Source organism: Engraulis encrasicolus, chromosome 7, assembly GCF_034702125.1.
Source record: "Engraulis encrasicolus isolate BLACKSEA-1 chromosome 7, IST_EnEncr_1.0, whole genome shotgun sequence".
NCBI lineage: Eukaryota > Metazoa > Chordata > Actinopteri > Clupeiformes > Engraulidae > Engraulis > Engraulis encrasicolus.
This window is the reverse complement of record NC_085863.1, coordinates 41,358,154-41,370,653: the sequence shown is the minus strand read 5'-3', so window position 1 is coordinate 41,370,653 and position 12,500 is coordinate 41,358,154. Positions and strand designations below refer to the sequence as shown.

General features: G+C 45.5%; 1 protein-coding gene across 1 annotated transcript in view; it reads left to right on the top strand.

The window, feature by feature from the left end:
* Positions 1-2,995: 2,995 nt before the first annotated feature.
* LOC134452910 (transgelin-3-like) overlaps positions 2,996-12,500 on the top strand; it is a 14,651-nt gene continuing 5,146 nt past the window's right edge. The window contains exon 1 of the mRNA XM_063203589.1: positions 2,996-3,174. The gene's annotated coding sequence lies outside the window, so the exon portion shown is untranslated. The remainder of the gene's footprint in view (positions 3,175-12,500) is intronic.

Here is a 12,500-nt window from a genome sequence, read left to right as displayed (position 1 = left end):
AACTGACGTCATTCTCATACAGCATCTGCATTTGTTGGCTGCTTGGGAGTGTCCCTTCTTGTTCTTGATCAAAAGTCCATAAAGTTTCTTTAGTCCATAGAGTCCTTTGTCCATAGAGGTAGAACCTTAGACTAGAGGTGACCCGCCCCCCTTTTCACATCAATCCGTGGCAGCCATTTTTTGGAGGTAGCCTAGTCCATCAACATGTCCATCAACAAATGTCCACCAACACACTATACAAGGAAGGACAATAGTTGAAGTGTGTTGCTAAATATCTACATAAATAATGTAATTAGATTTTTAAATGGATTTTATTGACACATATGATTTAAGTAGATGTTTAGCCTGACATTTTAAATCTGGGCTTTTAATGTGTTACTTCATATTCACACAGTTTTAGTCCATTTTTGACAGGGCTGGGCGAGCTGTCCATTGAGTTGCATTGACCGAAGGTGCCTACACTACCTACACAAGATGGGAGGGTGCATGTGCCGTTTCCCAGTGCTGTCGCGAATTGCCGTGTCACCTCTAGTCTAATGTTCTACCTCTATGCCGTTGTCATTTGATTAAATGGTTGACCCTTGTGACCCCCAAATGTGCTGAAATGTGACTTCTCTGCCCATTCACCAACACTGATCACATAACGCAGGCAGAGAGAGAGAGAGAGGTTCCATTGGTCCATTGTTTCCGGGTTCTATTATTGCAAGGGGGAGGGGGGGAAATCCCCCTTTAGGCAGACCTAAGGACTGTTCTAGTCAATGCTAGGAACATTATGACACGCCCTTTAGGCAGACCGGAACCTGGTCACGTTAGATGCCCATAGAAACCTATTATGTTGGCATATCTCTATATATTTAAAGAATCTCTGACACAGGTGTTCCTCTGCAGTCTGCCACTCGGGCCTCGAAAATGCCACCTCCTATTCAACCAGTCCTATAACTCAGCGCTACCGATACTGTATGAGGCTTGTGGGTGGAGGTTTACTAACGCCATACTCTGCTAATTGGCCTCCGTTACACTCACCCCCCTAAACCTCACTCCCATCCGGGTCATGGCACCAGTTCAACTGAGGTCTTCCTGCGCAGTCTGCCACTCGGGCTGTGATGGAATGACCATCACTAGGGTTGTGGGTGTGTTCTGACTAACACGCCAACGTGCCTAGCTCTTTGGTGTAGCGGTCAGAGCCCCAGTTTACTACCCCAGAAGGTCCAGGTTCGAGTCCCGGCTGGGCAACTCTACTCCCCTTCGCTACACGGGCCTTGAAAACGCCAACTCCTATTCAACACTCCAGTTCGGGTATGGGAGGCACAGCACGGTATCGCCGAGATGAAGGACCAGTCCAATAGCTCAGCGCAACCGATACTGTATGAGGATTCTGGAGGGAGGTTTACTAACGCTCCATGCCACACTCTGGTAGTTGGCCTCCAAAATATGTTTGAAAATAGTCTTGTCTATGTGTACACAATCTATGAAATGGTTTTAATGAAACATTCTACAAAATATATACCATAGTTGTTTATTAGTAAAAAAAATGATCTTAATGCTAATTTATGACTATCTTCAACACACACAGGCAAAAACACACGCATACACAGGCACGCACGCACGCACACACGCACACACACGTATACACACAATACTCTCCTTTAAATTCTTTGGAGGAGGAGGGTATTTCCCTGTCCCCATACAACATGTCTGTTGAGCACAGATGGGTGTCATTTCTTCCCTCTAGTTCCAAAGCGCTTCGCTACCATGATATATTGCATTCTCCATGACCAAAGAATATGCCGGAACAGTATAGCATGACTACATGGGGAATGAAAAGGGAGAGCGCTCCATAATAGACTCCATGCATACATACACATACACATGGGGACGGGTGCAGGATCAAATGGCCCATTTATACGCACTGAGGAGGTCATAGGTCTCTCTCACACACAACACACACACACTCACATGCATACATGCATACATGCACGCGCATGCACACACACACACACACACACACACACACACACACACACACACACACACACACACACACACACACACACACACACACACACACAGATCAATGCATGCACGCACACACACTCCTGCACACATGCAAACACACAAACACACACAAATACTGTATGTAGTACATACACATATGCTACATGCAAATGTGTGTCTGTCCATATGTGTATGAGCATGTGGCTGAGGGTGTGGACATGTTCTGCACCACGCAATCAAACACACATCATGAATTCTCTCTCTTTTTGCTTTTCTCTCTTTTTTTCTTCTCTCTGTCTCTGTCTCTGTCTCTGTCTCTCTCTCTCTCTCTCTCTCTCTCCCTTTCTGCCCCATTCTCTGTACTCCAGCATTCCTGCCACAGTTTATTTTTTTCCTTCATTAAAGTTAAAGTCCTCACAACAACCACAGCTCGCATGACATCCATAGTTGTATATCCCACATATCTCTGTTGACTCTGACTCTGTCCATCCTCCACCACTCCCTGCAATTAAAACACGTTCTTCCCCTTCCCCATTCACCCAGATGCCATCAGCCTGTCTCATTCAAGACTCTGACACCCACCACCACCACCAGCAGCACCCTTGCCCCCCGGACTCCCCCCTGCCCCTCTAGCCCCCTCCTTTCAGTAAAGTGGTAGAACAAGGCATAAGTGGTAGAAAAAGGCATTTGGAGAATTTCTCTCTTGCTCACACTCTGACCGAGCCCTTTTGGCAGGCGTCCCAGCTTCTCAAACCTTGCTCCCAAATATGGAGGTGCTTTTTACAGACCAGTGGAGAGGAAAGAGAGGGAGGAAGAGACACGCCCAGGAGGGAAGACGGAGAAAGGGAGTGAAGAAGAAAAAAAAAGTGCATGACCTTTTAGGGCTGTGGTCGCCTCCCACTTGATCATGGTGCGTCTCACTCACTCCTCCTCCTCTTTCCCCTTTCTCTCTCTCTCTCTCTAAGTTTTTTTTCTCTTTTTTTCTGAACTTGGTGAAGTCATCAGTTTCATGTCTGATCTCTCTAGTAGGGCACTCCCAGGCGCGCCCGCGGACTCTGCCCCCCCTCCGTAGTAAATAGGAAGACAAGAGCTACGTCGCGCGCACATTCACACCTCAGCGTTGGGGAGCGCACCTCTGGGTTAGGACTACCGTTGGAAGACAGAAAGTCGCTGAAACAAGTAAGTGCTGCTTTTTACGCAAATTAAACATTGCGTGAATGACACCCCTGCTTTTTTATCATTCACAAAATCACTCACCAGATGTTAGCATTACGTGAAATAGGCCTACATCGATAAAGCTCGCTCCTTAACCGGACTTGGTTTGAATTTTTGCTAGGGAAATAGCCCACCTGTGTATCAAGGAAGTGCGCGTTTAGGAAGTGCGTGTTGAGGATGATAGCGGAGCTAGGTCCCCTGGCTAGGCGGAGTGAAACGCCGGCGTTAGTCTACTAATACTCCTTATGAGCATTTACTGATTTAAATCAAAATCTTAGGACCTGAAATCGTGTTTGATGAAGTTAATCAGCCTTTTGTCTCCACACAAAAGGGCAGTTTCATTCCAGTTTGCTTAAACGTTTTTTTAAAAGGGGAAAAACATCTCTGGAATCCTGGAACTTACCTGTGGCTAGAGATAGATGTGGTGTGGTGTGGTGTGGTGTGTGTGTGTGACAACAGTGTCACAGCAGTTGCCTTTGATGTAGCCTAAGCTATGCACCCGGAGGCTACCGTATGGGTGCTAGCTTTTGGACAGGGCAAGGTAAATGGAGGGGTTGTGCGGTATGGCGACCCCCCCCCTTCTCTCTCTCTCTCTCTCTCTCTCTCTCTCTCTCTCTCTCTCTCTCTCTCTCTCTCTCTCTCTCTCTGCTGTAGTCTAATATATCATATCATGCATTGGTAGAGCACTTCACATTAAACCCTTAAGTACAGGTACAGTTTGGACAGTAATTCCCAGACATTGCACAAGCTTGATGATGTGACATGGCCTATGAAAGGGCTTTTATAGCCAGCCTATGCACACGATGTTCCCTATTAATCCATTCTAATGAATTGGATGAGGTCTTATTGAATTACTCAGATATGTCTCCTCTGCTCGTAGGTAGGCTACACGCTGCATATTGGATTCTCTCCTCGGCATTATTGCATCTTCTTCCTCTACCATTATTATTACATTATTACATTACACTTAGCAGACGCTTTCATTTTATTCAAAGCGACTTACAGTTACTATTTGTCAGGGTATTGGTTACAGTCCCTGAAGCAATGTGGGGTTAGGTTCCTTGCTCAAGGGCACCTCGGCCATGGATGTAGATGTAGGGAGATGTCAGGGGGGATTCGAACCTGCAACCCCTAGATTGAAAGACCAACTCTCTAACCACTAGGCCACGGCTGCCGGTGTCTCACTTCCTGTTAGGTTCAAACCCTTAACATTTGTAAATATGAAAAACCTGAAATGAAAGACACAGAGAATCCTGTCTCACTTATCGAAAGAATGCGGTGTGGTATTAATAAGACCAAATGGTACAGGAGGGCTCTCCTCTCCTCTCCTGGCTCCTCTTAAAGAAGCCGGCTGGCTGCCCACCCTCAAATTGAAACCAGTTGCTGGAGAAATATTCCTCTTTCTCTATTCTGCCTCAAAGGCTTTTCCCCTTTTTCCAGCTGAAGTGCTTAAACGTGACAGCTATAACAGATTTACTTTTTTGAAGAGAGTAGAAAGCAAATATGCGGCCCAAATGCTCCTGTATCCTACTGCCCGTGCCAGAGTCATTTTTAAGGAAAGGGGGGGAAAAAAGAAAGGAGAGAACAATGCTGAGTCTAAATTTAGGGTTTTCCAACTCTGAATACTTTTCAAGGCATAATGACAGGGTTGAAGTTGAGCAATAGCCAAACCTTCGGGGTGTTTTTCCATCATTTTTCAGGGGGAAGAAAACTGTGGCTTTGCTTTAAGGAATACAGCAAGTACTGCACCCTGTTTGCGTTGGAGGAGCTTTGGAAATGATGATTGATAAGGAGTGGTTGATCGTTTTCATGGCTGTGTGAATAGGGATAGGCTGGCTGGCTGGCTGGCTTGCAGGGCAGAGCATACGCACAGGCCTTTAATCTGTGGTGGTGGTGCTGCTGCTGCTGCTGCTGCTGCTACACGACTGGCGACTGGCGAGGCGAGACAAGGGGTGGGTTTGGTGCGCGGCGCGGCCCTGTTACAACACGTCCACATGTGGGCTCCATCGCGACCCAGCCTGTTGCCAAAGCAGCCAGAGCAGAGCGTGCAAGGCAGAACGCATGGAAGCACAGCGCGGCACACTCGTATTCGTTTCACACTCGGCTTCTTGTTCTCTCGCTCGTTCCCGGCCTGTCTCTTGTTCTTCCGTCTCAAGAGGCAGAAAGCTTTCTCGTTATCCCACTTACTCCCTCTCTCTCCCTCTCTGTCTTTTTTTTTTATTTCTCTTCAGCTCTGCTCCCTCTTTGAGCCTCTCCTTCTCTCTCGCTTGCTCTCACCCCTTTCTTTCTCTCTGTCTCTCTTCCTCCCCTTTCCAAATGGACACATTCCAGACTCTTAGCCAACTTGAGGGAGCGAGGAAGAAAAGTACACAAAGAAAAGTTGAGATAGAAAAGTGAAGACTGTTTCTGGAGGAGAGGGGAAACCAATTGGGCCTTACAAATGGCTGTTCAACTGGGCGCTCTGCTGCCCTGCTTGTGTGTCTAGCTAGGGTACGGATATGGCTGTAGTCTGGCACGCTGCCACAATATTGTCAGTAGTACAATTACACTTCACTAATACTTTCATCCAGAGCGGCTTGCAGTTGTTTAGGTACAAGATATTAGTTACAGGCCCTGGAAAAACACAGGGTTTGGTACATTATTGCCTAAGGGCTCTTTAGCCATGCATGAACATAGGCAGACAGCAGTGCACACATTCTTCATAGTAGAGTAGAGTAACTTAACTGATCCAGAAGGAAAGGTAAGGGTGAGATATGAACCTGTAATGAAGATCAAGATCTGGCCAACGGGGTCATTTTATTTGGCCCGCAAGGTCATTTCAAATGTGTATTATGTAAGTTGGCCCACATAGACCATCAATATAAAGTAACATGACTTGAACATGAAATTTGGTGTAATATAACTTGACTGAGGCCAATGCAACATTGCCCACTCACACAAAAGAATATGTTCAGGCACATTTTATGTTCAGGCAGTATTAAGCGCATGCATGCACAATTTTAGCTCATTTAAAAAATGATTATACAGTATTTTATTATGAGTATTTTTATTTATTATTATTTTGTGATCAGCCCGGGACTTCGTCCTTGCATTGTATTTAGCAGACTCTTTTATGCCACATCCACAACCCTTGAAGGTGTAAAGCTAGACCCACAGAGACAAGGCCTTTTGTACTGTCTCTGTGAACTGGGTATCACACAGTTCAGTCTTTGAGGGACTGTTCCTTGCCCTTGGCTCATGCTTGAGGGAAGTTTCAGGTAAGCTCAGCTCTTTCGTGCCAAATGTCACTGTAAACACAAGCGAGGCCCCTTGGAGGGGCATATGAAAGGTGTTTTGGATGGGGGAGGTGGTTTGAGCAGTTTTCGAGATGCAAGACTGAAAACCTGTTAAGACACAGCGTTATAAATTTGCTGTTACCAGAATGGCAATGACCAAGTCGTAGTGCATTACTAAAGGCCCTGTGTCATGTCATAGTAGTGTAGTAACTTTTCAATGACTATTACAATGTTCCACTGAAGGAAAGGGTTGCCTTATGATGATAGAATGTGCACAGTGTATTTACAATTCCTAATTCAACTGCACAGCAACTCGACTCTCGTTCAACACATAAGAGAGTCAAACTTCATTCTCTTCTAAGGAGTTTGTTTAGTCCTACTGAATAAACACTGCACAAATTACTATGTACGCATATCCAAGCAAAGTCCTAGTGTGGTTGGGCAAGTCAACCAGTCAGAAAGTCAAACTTCACACTCTTTTTCTTTTTCTTTTTCTTTATTTGGTCCTTCCGAATTAACACTGCACAGTTGCCTTTGCACTGTATGTGTGGCAAGGCAAGTCACAGTCAACAACACTTCCAATCAACATGTTAGCACTTATTTCACATTTTGGAGAGTTTAATTTTACCACTGTTCTACAGAGTTTATTGAATTTACTGAATTAACACAGCAAAAAATAGTGCTGTGTGTACTTGTAACATCCGCTCAAGGTCCCGGTGTGGCAAGGTACATGTAAACGCGCTTGGCTTGTGTATTGTCATCATGGGACAGGACGCACTGACTTCACCAACCAAACAGTTTAAATGGCAAACTGCTGACTGACTGCTGTGCTGTCCGTCCCCATGTGAGAGCAGGCTGGCATGTCATCATGTCACTCCTCCTCTCTCCCCGGCCTTGGCTGTGTTTCCCATCGGCCGGGTCTGGCCTGGGCATGCTGCAACTGATTTCTAGATTGGGAAATCACATTCACAAGGAGAGAGAGAGAGAGAGAGAGAGAGAGAGAGAGAGAGAGAGAGAGAGAGAGAGAGAGAGAGAGAGGAAAGAAGAGAGAGGAACAGCACAGGGAGAATTGATGGATGTAGAGACAGAGAGAGAGAGAGAGGGGTGTGTGTGGGGTGGGGTGGGGTGGGGGTGGGGGGGTGGAGACGGCATGAGATAGTATCTTTGTGCCTATTTGCATGTGTGTGTGTGTGTGTGTTTGAGTGTGTTTTAGAGTGTGTTTTACTGGGGAGACAGGGAAAGGTGTGTGTGTGTGTGGGGGGTGGTAACTGGTATTTACGAGTGTGTTTTGAGTGTTGTTATTGTTAAGATCAGTCTCTTGGGATGACTTCATGTGATTGGCACTCTGTGCATCTCTCTCTCTCTCTCTCTCTCTCGCTCTCTCTCTCTCTCTCTCTCTCTCTCTCCCTCTCTCTCTCTCTCTCTCCTTCTCAAAAGACCCTTAACCACAAGGGGAAAAATGTACTGAATGCAGTCAAGCTCTCAGCAGCTCTGAGATGTCAGGGTAGTGTAGTGTAGATGCAGTGGAGAAGACATACAGCAGCAAGTCATTTCCTCTGTCATTGTGCCATTGTTGAAATGACTCGCTTTAAAACTTTGCATTGAACAAAATTTGCATTTAGAAAAATGCAAAGGAAGTCATACACAGATGTATGAAGTGCAAATACTCCTTTATTCTCCTGTATTAACTACGTAAGATCATGTAGAGTATAATATCAGTAAGAGTGGTCTACTTCCACCTTTACTTTGTACACACCATAGTCATACAAGACGCAGGGAAGCAGACAAGCATTCAAATAACTGCCCAACAAATCCATGCCTACTCTACACTGGGCAAACATAACGTGAGGCTACAAAGCGAGGCCTTGGTTGAGAGATTTTTTAGAACACTCTCTGCAGGGGTTGACCAGAGGAAGGAAATGAGAGGATGTCACACACACACACACACACACACACACACACACACACACACACACACACACACACACACACACACACACACACACACACACGTACACACACACACACCACACACACACACACACACACGTACACACACACACACACACACACACACACGTACACACACACACACACACACACACACATACACACACACACACACACACACACACACACACACACACACAGAGAGAGAGAGAGAGAGAGAGAGAGAGAGAGAGAGAGAGAGAGAGAATTCCCATTAAGTGCAGATTCTGGTAGACTGATCCCCTAAGCACCTTTGTGCCTTCTTCTTCTTCTTCTTCTTCTTCTTCTTCTTCTTCTTCTTCTTCTTCTTCTTCTTCTTCTTCTTCTTCTTCTTCTTCTTCTTCTTCTTCTTCTTCTTCTGTGTGAACCTGGTTGACTCAGACAAAACTCTTTTCTTACAGAGAAAGAGCTCAGGGGCGAAATAACTGTTGAAACGGTAGACCTATTACGTAATTTTTGATGTAGCACACCTGTGAGAATGTTCCCGTACCCGGCTGCTTGTTCTTGATGTATGTGATATCTATTGAGTGTGAGAGCGACAGTGTTTGCGTGTGTGTGTGTGTGTGTGTGTGTGTGTGTGTGTGTGTGTGTGTGTGTGTGTGTGTGTGTGTGTGTGTGTGTGTGTGTGTGTGTGTGTGTGTGTGTGTGCGCGCAAGCATGCATGTCCTATATGTATGTCCTTCCTGTGTTTGTGCACAACACCTGGATAAACAAATGATTGCAAATACACACACACACACACACACACACACACACACACACACACACACACACACACACACACACACACACGCGCGCGCACGCACACACACACACACACACACACACGCACACACACACACTGTGTACAGAGTACCCGAGAACAATCTTCAGTCAGGATAATAAATACACAACGTGACAGCGAGGGGCCCTGCAGGTTTAATTAAAATGGAATTAGAGTTTGTTTCCGATCAGGTTAGTTCAGGTGTGCTCAACTCCAGAGAGTATATTCCAGAACGTATGTGTAGACAGACCATGTCTAAAAGTGTACAGTATAGATCACAGCGGCCTCCCCTTTTTCCACGGGTTTCTCTGTTTCTGATCCTCCTCCTGGCATATTTTCAGTACTCTCTCCTAATCCAGTATTCTCCTGCAATTTCCGACCACCACAGCCATTTGTTTTACCACTACCACACCACACCACACCAAATGTTGACTCAATCTCTTTCAGATCAAGCAGCACTTTGTCCCAATTTGTTTTCCAGGGAACTACCTGTCAAACTCCAGGTTGTAGGCGTTGCAAATTCAGGCTTGTCTGATTGCAGTGAAAGAACACGTTCAGTTTAGACTTATAATTATGTCACAGATATAAGCCTGTTCTGGCTTGTCTTGTAAATAGCAGCTGCATTTTGCTGAAATCCCTTTGCGGATCACTTGCAGGTATCTCGTGGGCCACTGTTACTGTTTTCAGGCCGCGTAGAACGGGGCCGGTGCCGGACCGGTTGGCTATAGATCTGCGGTGTGAACACTAGTGGTGTGGATCGGCACTGCCCTCATGATCCGATTCAATCACGATTCGGGAGGTAGTAGATCCGATTCTATTAGATCCAATCCGATCCGATCCGATTCAATTCTACAATGCATTGCAATGCATTACATTTCTACTGAACGCAAAGCAAATGTTTAATCAGCCATGATGAGGCAATACAAGTAGTCAGATACTGAGCAACAATTTATCTGTTTTCTGTATCAGTCTGTATCAGTCTTGCAATGTTTTGAGGTGCTTTTATTTAATTTAACATTCATTTGCTCCCGAAATATCCATGGAAGTAATTGAAACTTAAAAAATTGCTGGATCGATTCTGGAACTTGCCGGATCGATTCTGGACCGTCCATGTCCCGCATCTATTCTGATCTCCGAATCGATCATTGTTGACACCACTAGTGAACACGCCGCCTGGTTCAAGACTCGGGTGCGGGAACGGGCACTGGCACAGGTCTCAATTGGCCTGAATGCGCCCTTTGAGAACCACTGGTCTAGATCCATGTGTTTAGCCTAATGTAACTCTGCCCAGTAAACTGCATCGTGTTAACTCAACACTTTGAGGGTTGAATTTAAACACGGGTGGTGTTGGACCAACTCGGCACAATTTAGCCGTGCTCAGCAGCGCTGTCAGGAGAATGTCTCATCTTCATCTTAAGTCTTACGTAATGAGAACTGCATGGTCTGTAAAAATGTTTTATAGCCTTTGGCTCTTAACTCCGTTACTGGGTGTCCTGTTACACATGTGCAGTGCACGTTGAGACACTGGTACTTGTGTAAGGATGGTTTAAGGAGACATAATGGAAGTTTAGGTAAACAGTGTGAGCAAAGTGGACGTATGGGTAAGACAGATGGCCGTCTATAAGCTACAGTAGAGGGATTATACTCAACCGCTATACTCTTATCTTTTGTCATCTCCAAGCTGGACGCAACATCAAACAGATGGCTCTATCACAAGGTACAGAGAGATTAGATTAGTCATGATATTTTCAACAGATAATTCAATTTGTAGTCACACTAAGCAGCAGTTCCCAGTTATAATTATCTTATCAGACAGAGAGGTCCTACAGGCAAAGCAGAGCCCTGCCCAAGGAGAAAGGAGGAGGAAGAGAATGGAGAGAGAGAGAGAGAGAGAGAGAGAGAGAGAGAGAGAGAGAGAGAGAGAGAGAGAGAGAGAGAGAGAGAGAGAGAGAGAGAGAGAGAGAGAGAGAGAGAGAGGTGGAGTAGCTGAAACAGCTGGGCCATGTAAAGGAAGTGACTGGGTGGGGATAGGAAGACGCAGCCGGTGAACCAATGAGGATGTCACGAGTTGCAGATGGCACGCGTGTGTGCGTACGTGCGTGCCTGCGTGCGTGCTTGGGTGCGTGCGGTGGGCGGTTAGGGAGGATGATGTGAGGGACATGCACTTTGCCTTGCACAACACCTTGGCTAACATGATGTTGATGGATGTTGTCATATCTGACATTTCATATCAGCCCATAACAACTTCAGTTACCGGTGCATACGATGCGAAAGAAGTGAACAAGTTCTGAAAGTATTGTGGAAAACCCCTTAGAGTGTATGTGTCAGTTCACAAAACCGTAAAACTGACAACTGGTGGAAACTGGTGTTTCCTTTTGCTGTAGGAATATTGCAGGCCTTGATGAAGAATGGAACATCCTTCACTAAGTCATAAGTCACAACGTTGCTCTATGTGGATACACTGTAATATATGCAGTGTTAATTCAACACTATTATGAGAATAAATCTCATAAGATTTTGGTGTTAAAGTAGCCCCTTAATGCACGCCGTGCCTCCAGTACCATGCTGTAATAGTCATTGCAAAGTGAACTACCATAGTGCTGCAATACTATGACATACCACAGGCCCTTTAGTAATGCACTACGACTTGGTCATTGCCGTTCTGGGGTGAACGGGTGAACGGGTTAAACCCTTTGAGTTTTGAATGAACACTGTGAAATCGTTGAAGCTTCAAAACAGTATTTTATTAGCCTGGGAACTCCCATACTGCCTTTAGTTCTACACAATCGTTTCGATCTGAAAGACTTGTGATTAGGTCTGGTGTTAACCAGGCAAGTATTTCCTTCCAACAGTGTTCAATTCAACTCTAACTGTTAATTCAATGCTAAAAGAGTTCGAACTACACTAAATCAATTGGGAGCGTATAAGCTGTGTTGAATTAACTACTGTGTCACCTAGTGCTCTGCTTTCACTGTTGTTCTTCCCTGATCCCTTGGTCCTGGCGCTGTGTCCAATGAACATGGCGTCACTCTGAAGAGCCGGTTTCATCTCAGTGTGTGGTCTACGTACTCTCCCACACTATAACTGGGCCACACTCACTCCTTATCCAAGTGCTGTGAGAGGAAGCAGACCGCCTGTATTGACTATTGATAGCCACGCCTTGCTACCTACACAGTAAAAAATGCAGTGTTAATTCAACACTTAGAGAGTGCTTTGGGACCAAATGAGCTCTAGAAAGTGTTAAATCGACTCTGTTAGTGTTG